Genomic DNA, 9,325 nt, shown 5'->3' with positions numbered 1-9,325 from the left:
TGTGCGCAGGGGCAGGAGGAAGGGGTGTGGGTAAAGAGAGAACCTGATACTATCCACAGATGTCTCTTCAGAGATTTATAAATCTTGCACTTTTCTATGCCGTGAATTTGACATATTAGCAAAGACTCCACTCTTAAATCACTTCCAAAGGAAATCAAATATTACTTTTTCCATAACCCTTTCCCTCACCCTCCCAAGCAGAAGCAATTTCTTAATACTCCAAGTTCTTATTACACCTCTCATTTACTCATTTAACAAGAAATAATGTATTCACTTTTTCATTTCATAAAACCTTCTCAGACTCCTACTATAGGTGAAGCATGACATAGGTGCCAGGAAGGAACAGCAAACCTAAGATTACTTCCTGTCTTCCAGAAGTTACCACTCAGTGGGAAAATTAAGATATACACAAATAAATATTTTAATTCAAGAAAAGCAGCATAAAGGGCCATGAAGCTATAAAAAGGAAAAAAAAAGATTACCTCTCAGCAGGATCTAAGAAGGTTTCTTGGAGGATGGGCTTTAAAGGATGGACAATATTTCAATAAATAGCAGAAAATAAGAGACAGATAAACACAAGATCTTTTGGTTTCAACAGACTCCTAGTAAGTACTGCATTGTGTCATTCACTATCTATTCACATCTTATCTCTTCGTGTCCCTGACACCACAGGGGCTGTGCATCACTTTTGTCTACTATTCCCACATCACACAGTACACAGGGTCATATGTACATGTATCAGGTGCTTGAATTTTAAGTCCAGATTGGACTAGACTAATTCAAGGAATATTTGAAGGTAAGAATCTATTGTGCTTTCCAAGATCCAGGGAAGGGAACCCTCCAACACCCTCAAAATCAGAGTACCTACTTTGGAGGTCATACAGCTACTTCCAGATCCTAAAGGACTTAGTCACCAGTCATGGCTGTGTGCCAACAGCAAAATATGTTGCTGTTATAGATGTGATATGTGCCTCTTCTCTTCTTCTACGTCCTTTGTGGCCTCTTATTTCTCTTGAGTTCAACACGATGCTTCAAGGGGATGTCGCCCATCCTTGGCCAGGAGATGGAGTCCTGGGCCTTGACACAGGCAGAATCGCGTGTTTGTCTTCATAGAATTTGCTCAGAGGGTCAAATTCAATCACTGTTTCAGGGCTGACTTCATCTCTAAGACAGTATCAAGTCATGAAGTTGCTCCAGCACTGAATTAGCATATGTTGTTGCATTTTTTTTGGCATGGATGCAGTTTTTAATATAGTTAGAAAATGTTATTACTATGGTTTTCGGAAGGGAAAAACAAATGGCTGGGGAAATAGGTTCAATATCATTTTTTCAAAAAATATATGTGCTCCAGACTCCCAGCAGGGATCTCAGCACAGAAAACATGGCTCTGAATTTCAGTGCATTTTGAACCAGGGCCCCAGATCTCTGTATATCAGCAGCCTTAATGTCACATCATCCAATATCCATATGATGTGCTAAGAGAATTGGAAAATCCTTCTCACTTCTTCTTGGGATGATCTAGGATTGTTTTTGTTTAATCATTTCTACACTTTCACATTGCTTTTTAGTTCTTACTGAGGAGGCTGGAGGTGAGAACTGATTCTGGAGGAAAATCTTTTATTATGGAGCACAGACCAGCCAACTCCTATTTCAATGGCATGTTCTAGTTTTAAGAAAACTTAATGATCTTACTGAATAAATGCAGACCAAGGTTCTAGCAAAACCAATGCAGGCCAGTAGGCAGTTTGCATAGGAAAAACTCACAGGCTGGAGTCAATGTCACCATTACTTGTGGTCCCTCTAACATATCACCATAACTCTTAGCTTGAATGTGTTGGAAAATGTTGATACACATTGGTCATACGTTTTGAATCTTTTCTACTGAAATCATGAGTAAGTAACAGAAATTGTAGCCCTATTTTGAAGTACTAGAATGTAAAACATGTTTCTCTTATCTATTAAACAAAACAATCACTATGTGATAGAGTTGGAAGAAAATTCAGCTTCCCTGGTACAATTCTGGCTTTCTCAAGGCCTCATGGCAGGCTGGTGGTAGAAAAGCTCTCAGAATCTATGTTCTCTAGCTTAAAGTCCTGAACTCTTAGGTAACACTCTTCACCCTGCAGTGACAGAGGCAAAATGTTTGGGTTTTTATAGAGCTAAATCCCTTCTACATTGGCAGGCTTTATCCAATAGGCAGCATAATGGCCCCAAAGATGCCCAAGTCTTAGTCCCCAGAACCTGCAAATTACATTTCAAGGGCAAATTAAGGTTGTAGACGGAATTAAAGTTGCTCATCAACTGAAGCCTCATACTGGGGAGATCATCCTGGATCATCTGGGTGAGCCCAGTGTAATCACAAATGTCCTTATAAGTGAAAGAGGGAGGCAAGAGAGTTAGAGGCAGAGTGAAGCTATGTGGGAAATACTCAACTAGCTATCGCTGGCTTTGAAGATGGAAGGGGGCCATGAAACAAGCAATTTGGTGGCCTCTGGAAGCTGGAAAAAGCAGGGAGACAGTTCTTCTCCTAGAGTCCCTGAAGGAACGCAGCTAGGCTGACTTGTTAGTTTTAGCCCAGTGAGACCCATTTTAAATGTTTGGCTTTCAGAACTGTAAGATAGTTCGTGGTTTTTTAAGTCAAGTAAATTTGTGGTAGTTTGTTATAGCAGCAATAGGAAACTAATATACAGTCCAAGTTTGTATTCAGTTCAGTTTCTTCTTTGGCATATAGGAAGGCAGTAAATATGCTTCCTCCTATAGGCACAAAGGAGAAAAACCCTATCAATTATTCCTAACGGCAAATTCTTTGCAGAACTCAACAAAATCAGACCTTAGAATATAAGACCATTCTAGCTCTGTCAGAGTCACTCTGTCTCTCTGCAAGCACCCTAAAAAAAACAGAGCATCCAGATGAAAGGTACAAACTATCCTGTATCAGTCAGGAACCTAGCAGGGAACAGATGGCTCATTTGAAAAGGGCAGCTGAAGAGAGCTAATGAAAGTAACTATTTGCAAAAGGTTATTGTTAAGAGTAGCAAAGAAGGGTTGATGAAGCACCCAGGGACAAGCACCACAAGGAAATTGAGCCTAGGATGAAAGAGGGAAGGTGTGGGAGCAGTTACTGGAACTCAGTGAGAGCTGACACTGTAGAGAGGGCTGTCCAGCAGAGCTGTAGTCTTTGACAGAGAAATAGAGCCCAGGCCAACCTCAGAGCACAGAATGAGGGAGCCAGAGATAAATTCCTCAACCTTTCTGTCTTCCTCTGATTTCCTGCCGGTGCCTCCTGTTGGCTGAAACCTAACAGAAATCAGAAGGTAATGCAAGGGTAGTTGATGTAGCCTACAAAGGTCAGCCTCCCAGGGCACAGACCTGGGGGAGAAGGGAGAGGCATGAATCTAGGGGACCAAACAGATAAAATGTAACACCCACTTCCTAACTCAACAGACACTTCCCCCTTCTCCAAGAGCATTAGCGGCCATACAGGGTTGTGTGTTATCTTGTAAAAGATAAGAAGTGATGCTAAAATGAAAAACAATTTTTTCAGGAGGATCTAGGTAAAGCTTTTTCCACTTTTATGTATCCTTAAAATGATTTCAGAAAAAGTAGATACTAATGAAGCCTCCTTAAGTTAAAAAAAAAAATGTTGGCACAGTTGAGATTGACTTAATAATGGTAACTACCATACACTTTCTTCAAAAAACTGGTTAAAGCTGTTTAAATCACAGGCAAGGATAAGATGCTGGCTGCGCCACTGGTCTGGCCCAACACGGTATTTCTTATGGTGCTACAATTGATGGGATTATGATTGTTTTTTTGACCAAGAAACAGCAGAAAGTTAACAAAAATTTGTTTACTTGGCCTTTTAATGTTGCACCTCATAGAAAATAAAAGATAGACAATGAAATTGTCTAAGAATCAAGAATAAGTCCCGGGCAGTAAGCTTAATCATTTGCTAGGATTCTTACACTGACCAGAAGATATTTACCCTCCTTACAAAAATTAACTTAGACAACTCCTTAGTCAAACTTACCACTGATTTAAAGAGATTCCACAATTTCTGACCAACACTCTGGGCCCACATCCACCATAGTATATACTGTGCCATGGTGGAGGGAGGCAAATAAACTAAACTTAGAGTTAACTCAGACATCCACCTGCATCGAACACACTGGATCCCTCTAGCATTACTGACCTGTACAAAGAGAAGCTCAGAAGGTGGGAATGTGAAATCAGCATGCATAGATAGCATCATCATGTTAAAACATGAGCCCCGGAATGTAGTCCTCTCCTTTTCAGCTCCTGGATGGAGACAGGAAGATCTGCTGTCTTCAATATCCCCCATCATCCCCTCTTAAGTATTAATAGACAACCAGAGAGAAGCAGCATTAAGATCAGCATGAGCCCTGAAGCCTTGGAAGCCTTTAGCCAGCCAGTGGCTGTGGTGATTAGTGAAGCTATGTCCCATAATGTGTGAACAGCCCCCTGTGGATGGCAGCCAGTGAAAACCAGTCATGGGTTTAAAGCCCTTGCAAATTACTCTCCAGTTTTCTAGCTGTCACTCCTGTCCATGGGGGATGGCATGATACAGCATCAGGTGCATTTATACATAGTAACAAAGGACCCAGCTCTGGAGGTGCAAATTGTGTAGGGGTCACTGAGGACAGAATTTGACTTTATATCAAATACACACAAAGAGCCAAGATTACCCATATTCAATTTCCTAATTTTCATTAGTTTCCAAATTGGCTCTGTTATTTTCATGCTGTCTTTCCATGTAGGAAAACTGATAATATTTATTGTCATATAAATGCTACTTCTAATGTTACTAAATTTTCTTTAAACCTTGATTTGACAACACCACAAGATGTTAAATAATATCCAGTACTCTGAGGAATACCTCCATTTCCCACTGCCAGAATATTTGGAGAAGGTCCTCACTATCTAAATATACAATGGAGTAAATGAGCCAGAAAAAAATGTTTTGGACCTCCGCTTTCTCCCACACACATTGGCATAACTTCAGATATTAAAACTTTTGACATTTAATCCACTTAGCAAAAGTCTTAATTTTCCTACTAAAATCTTGGTAGACGTTAGCTATTCACTTATATTCATAGCGGATGTCTCCTCGAAGTCAGATAAAACCATCTGACTTAGTGTAGCCAATGAAGAGTGAGCAGAGCTGATGTGAACTGAGTCTGGGCAGAAGCCTATAAAATGCATGAATGATTTGCTTTTTTCTTATCCCCCGCCACAGGTCCCAGTGATACTCCAGTGCAAGATAATTAATCTCAAGTAGAGAGCTCAGGCTATGTAGTAATCATCGGTGTCTGTTTTTCTCTCCTACTCTGATCCCTTCTGATAACAAAGTATCGGAAGAACTGACAAGATCGGGGTGGACATTTTACAGAGCCCAGGCCAAATGTGGCTCACTGCCCATTTTTGTAAACAAAGTTTTATTAAAACACTAGCACATTCATTCATGTATGAATTGTCTTTGGATCCTTTCACACTGCAAATTCAGAGCTGAGTAGTTGCAACTGAGAATTGTATGGCCCACGAAGCCTAAAATATTTGCTAAAACATTTCAGCAAAAGTTGGCCGACCTCTGGGTGAGATTCATGCATAACTTGGACCATTCCATTTTTCATATGAATCTAGTCCTGGACTTATTTTCCAAGAACAGTTCAATATTGTGTTGTGTATTAGTTGTAGATCATATTTCCCCTGCATAATGCTAACTGGAAACTTGAGGTCAAATGATCACTGCCAGGGTGATGTCACCTAAAATTTTATAGTGAATTATGAAGCATACTAAAGGACAATTTAAAAGGTTGCCCTAGTCTACTCCTTTTGAATGTCCTAAATAAACACTTGTGTATTCCCTTAATAAGTCATTCCACAAACATTTGTTCAAACGCCAGCTACATGCCAATGAATTGTGTCAGGCACTGAGGATACGAAGATAAGTAACATACAGATTTATACTCCAGAAGCTCATGGTTTAGCAGCAGAGGGGGGAAATATGTTTTTAAAAATTACAGTAAAATGAGTTAATAACTAATAAATATATGAGCATATACACTAAGCAAACTGTGGCAAGAAGATGAGAGAAGGTGTTATCTGAGCAGAAGGTTTCAGACTCCTTAACAAAAAGCATCCTAGGGTGAGAACCTCTGTGTAGTGGGCAAGTGGAGACAAAAAACTAGCTGGAGCATCAACAAGGCATCAAGCAGACCTCAGTGCAGGTGGAGTGTGCAATTTTCCTGCTCTTGTTTGAGATTCCAGATAGTACTTTGGCCTGGGTCATGCTTAGTTTCCAGCTTTCATTTCTGGGGCATATTTTGACATTTCTCTTGACCTCAGAGTTTGCTCCTCAACATCACAACTTGTCCTCTATCACTCTGATTTGGTTCTTGTCTCCTAGATCTGGACTAGCCCAGAGCCATGTCTTCTTTTGCATTTGGCTCAGAAACCCTCACCCCAAGCTTTAGACCTTCTCTTATCCTGCCCTGATATGCTCACTCTTTTACTCACTTCTGACCCAGATGTGACAATAAACTTTGTCCTGCTCCCATTACCCCAACCCCAGTATGATTCTATTGAGTGGAATGTTACAGAAAAAAACTTTTCCAAGGAGCAAATGCAGACAGTTATTACAGATGCATGGGAGAGAATGTTTGAAGTTACAGAGATCTGGAAAAAAAAAAAAAAGACAATGTATTTAGTAACCCTGATTTGATATGGTTATTATAGAGACTACAGAGTGGAGAATGGCAGAAGATTAAACTAAATAGAAAAGGGCCAGATTGTTAGGGGACCTTGAAATTCATGCAATAGAGCATATATTTTATTCTGTGGTTAGTGGAGAACCACTGTCAGATTTCAAACAGGGAGGCACGTGATCATATCTGCATCTTAAAATGTTGCTCTGGAAGCAATATGGTATATGGTTAGAGGAGTGGAAAGGACTAAAGAGAAAGAAAGCAGTTACCTGGCCATTGTCATAAGCCAGATAAGAAATAAGAACCCAAACATAAAGCAGAGAAAGAATACATCTGAGATATATTTGGGAGGTATTTCAGAATTGATGTCAGCCTGGATGGTGGTGAGGGGAAAGTAGCATTCTAGAACAGTGCTTCTCAACCTAACTTGGTGAGGTCTAAATTGTGGAATTCCCAATCCATTATGGACCACCTCTTTTGTAAAATAAAACAAAAGAAATGATCACATGCTTGGATGTTGCAGAAATGTCAACTTGCTGTACAAGTTTCTGACACTTACTTTCAATTTCTGTTCTTTTCTTGTTGCAGTGGTAATCTGTGGTCTAAATCCTCTGTAGACCACACTTTAAGTAGCAGTGGCCTAGAAAGAGTCCAGGGTTTTTGACTTGGATGACTCAGATGGATGGAGATGACTTTAGCCAAGGGAAAGAACAGAGAAGTAGATTTAGAGGCTGAGGACATGTTCCATCTTGGACACATTATTCTTGATGTCCCAGGGGAATACAGACAGAGAAATCCATGAAGCTGCCAGCAATTCAGTTTATACGCACTTCATTTGTACAGAATGTCTCACAAACTGTAGGTATTTAGTAAGGTTTTTAAAATGCATAAGTGGAAGCAAATCTCCCATTGAATGGTCTATCTCTTGAGTTGAACTCTTCCTCATCCATTTCTGAGCCCTTCTCCATGCCACACTGATGAAGGAACTCTGTGAGACTAAGATCTTCCAACACAAGTGTGCTACTTTTAAGTGCTTAAGAAAGCATTCCACTGTTTCCTACACTATGCTGTGAAGCAACCCATTCAACAACTTCTGCCAGTAAATATCTTCTGAGTGTCTATTGTATTCCAGGACCTGTTCTGGACTCTTGGGAAACTCCAGTAAACAAAACTGACTGAAAAAAAAAATCCCTGGCTTCTTGATGTGTGCACTCTGGGAGGAGGAAATAAATGATAAATAATCACAATAAATAAGTCTAATTACACAGTATGGTAGAAGTTGATAAGAGCTATGGAACAAAGTAGAGCAGGGTAAAGAGAATTTAGGAGCACAGGCAGGGGCTGGTGGTTTGAAATTTTCAACAGGCTTGTCAGAATAGAGCTTACTGAGAAGGCGATATATGAGCAAAGACTTGAGAGAGATGAAGATGCTCATCAGGTGGGTTGTAGGGAGAAGGGCATTCCAGGCAGAGGGAACAGCAGGCGAAAAGGACGGTGGGCAGGAGTGAGCTCATTCCAGGAACAGCAGGAAGACCAGTTGGGGCTGAGTAGAGTGAGGAAAGGTGAGAAAATCCAAAGATGCATTCAGAAAGGCCATGGGGAGGGGCAGATTGGGTTGGGCTTTTCCTTGAGTGAAATGGGGAACTCATGGAGAGTTTTGAGCAGAGGACTGAGGTCATCTGACTTAGATCATAAAGTTGCTCTGGTTGTTATACCTGGAACACACTCCAGAAGGAAGTTTGCAGCACAGTGACCTGTTAAGAACTATTTCAGTAGCAGTGGAGGTGGAAAGAAGTATTCGGATTTTAGATATACTTTGAAGGTAGAGTCAACAGAATCTCTTGTTGGATTGGATACACGGTGTGAGAGAAAAAGAGTCAAAGAAGATGCCAAGGTTTTGTCTTGAACACTGGAGGGATGGAGGCATCATCAGCTTGGCAGGGCAGACTGTGAGCAAAGAGATTTGTTGAACAGCATCAGGCCATAGGTTTTTGCTCCAAGGCCATCATGCTTCCACACATTGACATTCCCAGTGGCAAATACAGTGCCTACCACTAGATGGGCAGAAAATACATGCTGAGTGGACAAATGAGTGAATGGATGATTAGATACAACCCCCACGGGGCAGACGACCTGAGGGCTTGCTGCTTTCTTGGGTTCTACCCAGGAAACAGAGGACAAAATTCCTCTCCACTTTCAGACTCCCAAAAATGACCTACTTTTCTTCCTTTGCATGTTATTCCCATCCAGGGATTTTCAGTCCAGCACAGTAATGGCCCCATTCTCAGAGACACCTACTGCAGTTCTCTTGCTTCCTCTCTGACTATCCCTTCCCATCCCCCAGTCCAGACAATCTTTATCTGTTTCCGGGCATAAGAAAAACTGACTAATTGTATATGTTTCCAAATCAAAAGATTTCACGCTTGATTTTCAGCTTTTAAAATGCCAAACTCAAAACTTGGCTCTCTGATCCAAGTGTGGCAATTTATTAACCGGCGGTGTACCAATGGCTGAATCAGGGTAAAGGGAGAGGTGCAAAGTAATGCCAGGAATGAAGCACACCAGTTAATATATCAAATGTTATGTTGCTACTTTTTCAT

This window comes from Camelus ferus, chromosome 35, assembly GCF_009834535.1.
Source record: "Camelus ferus isolate YT-003-E chromosome 35, BCGSAC_Cfer_1.0, whole genome shotgun sequence".
Lineage (NCBI taxonomy): Eukaryota > Metazoa > Chordata > Mammalia > Artiodactyla > Camelidae > Camelus > Camelus ferus.
The sequence above is the reverse complement of the archived record's forward strand: the minus strand, read 5'-3'. Positions refer to the sequence as shown.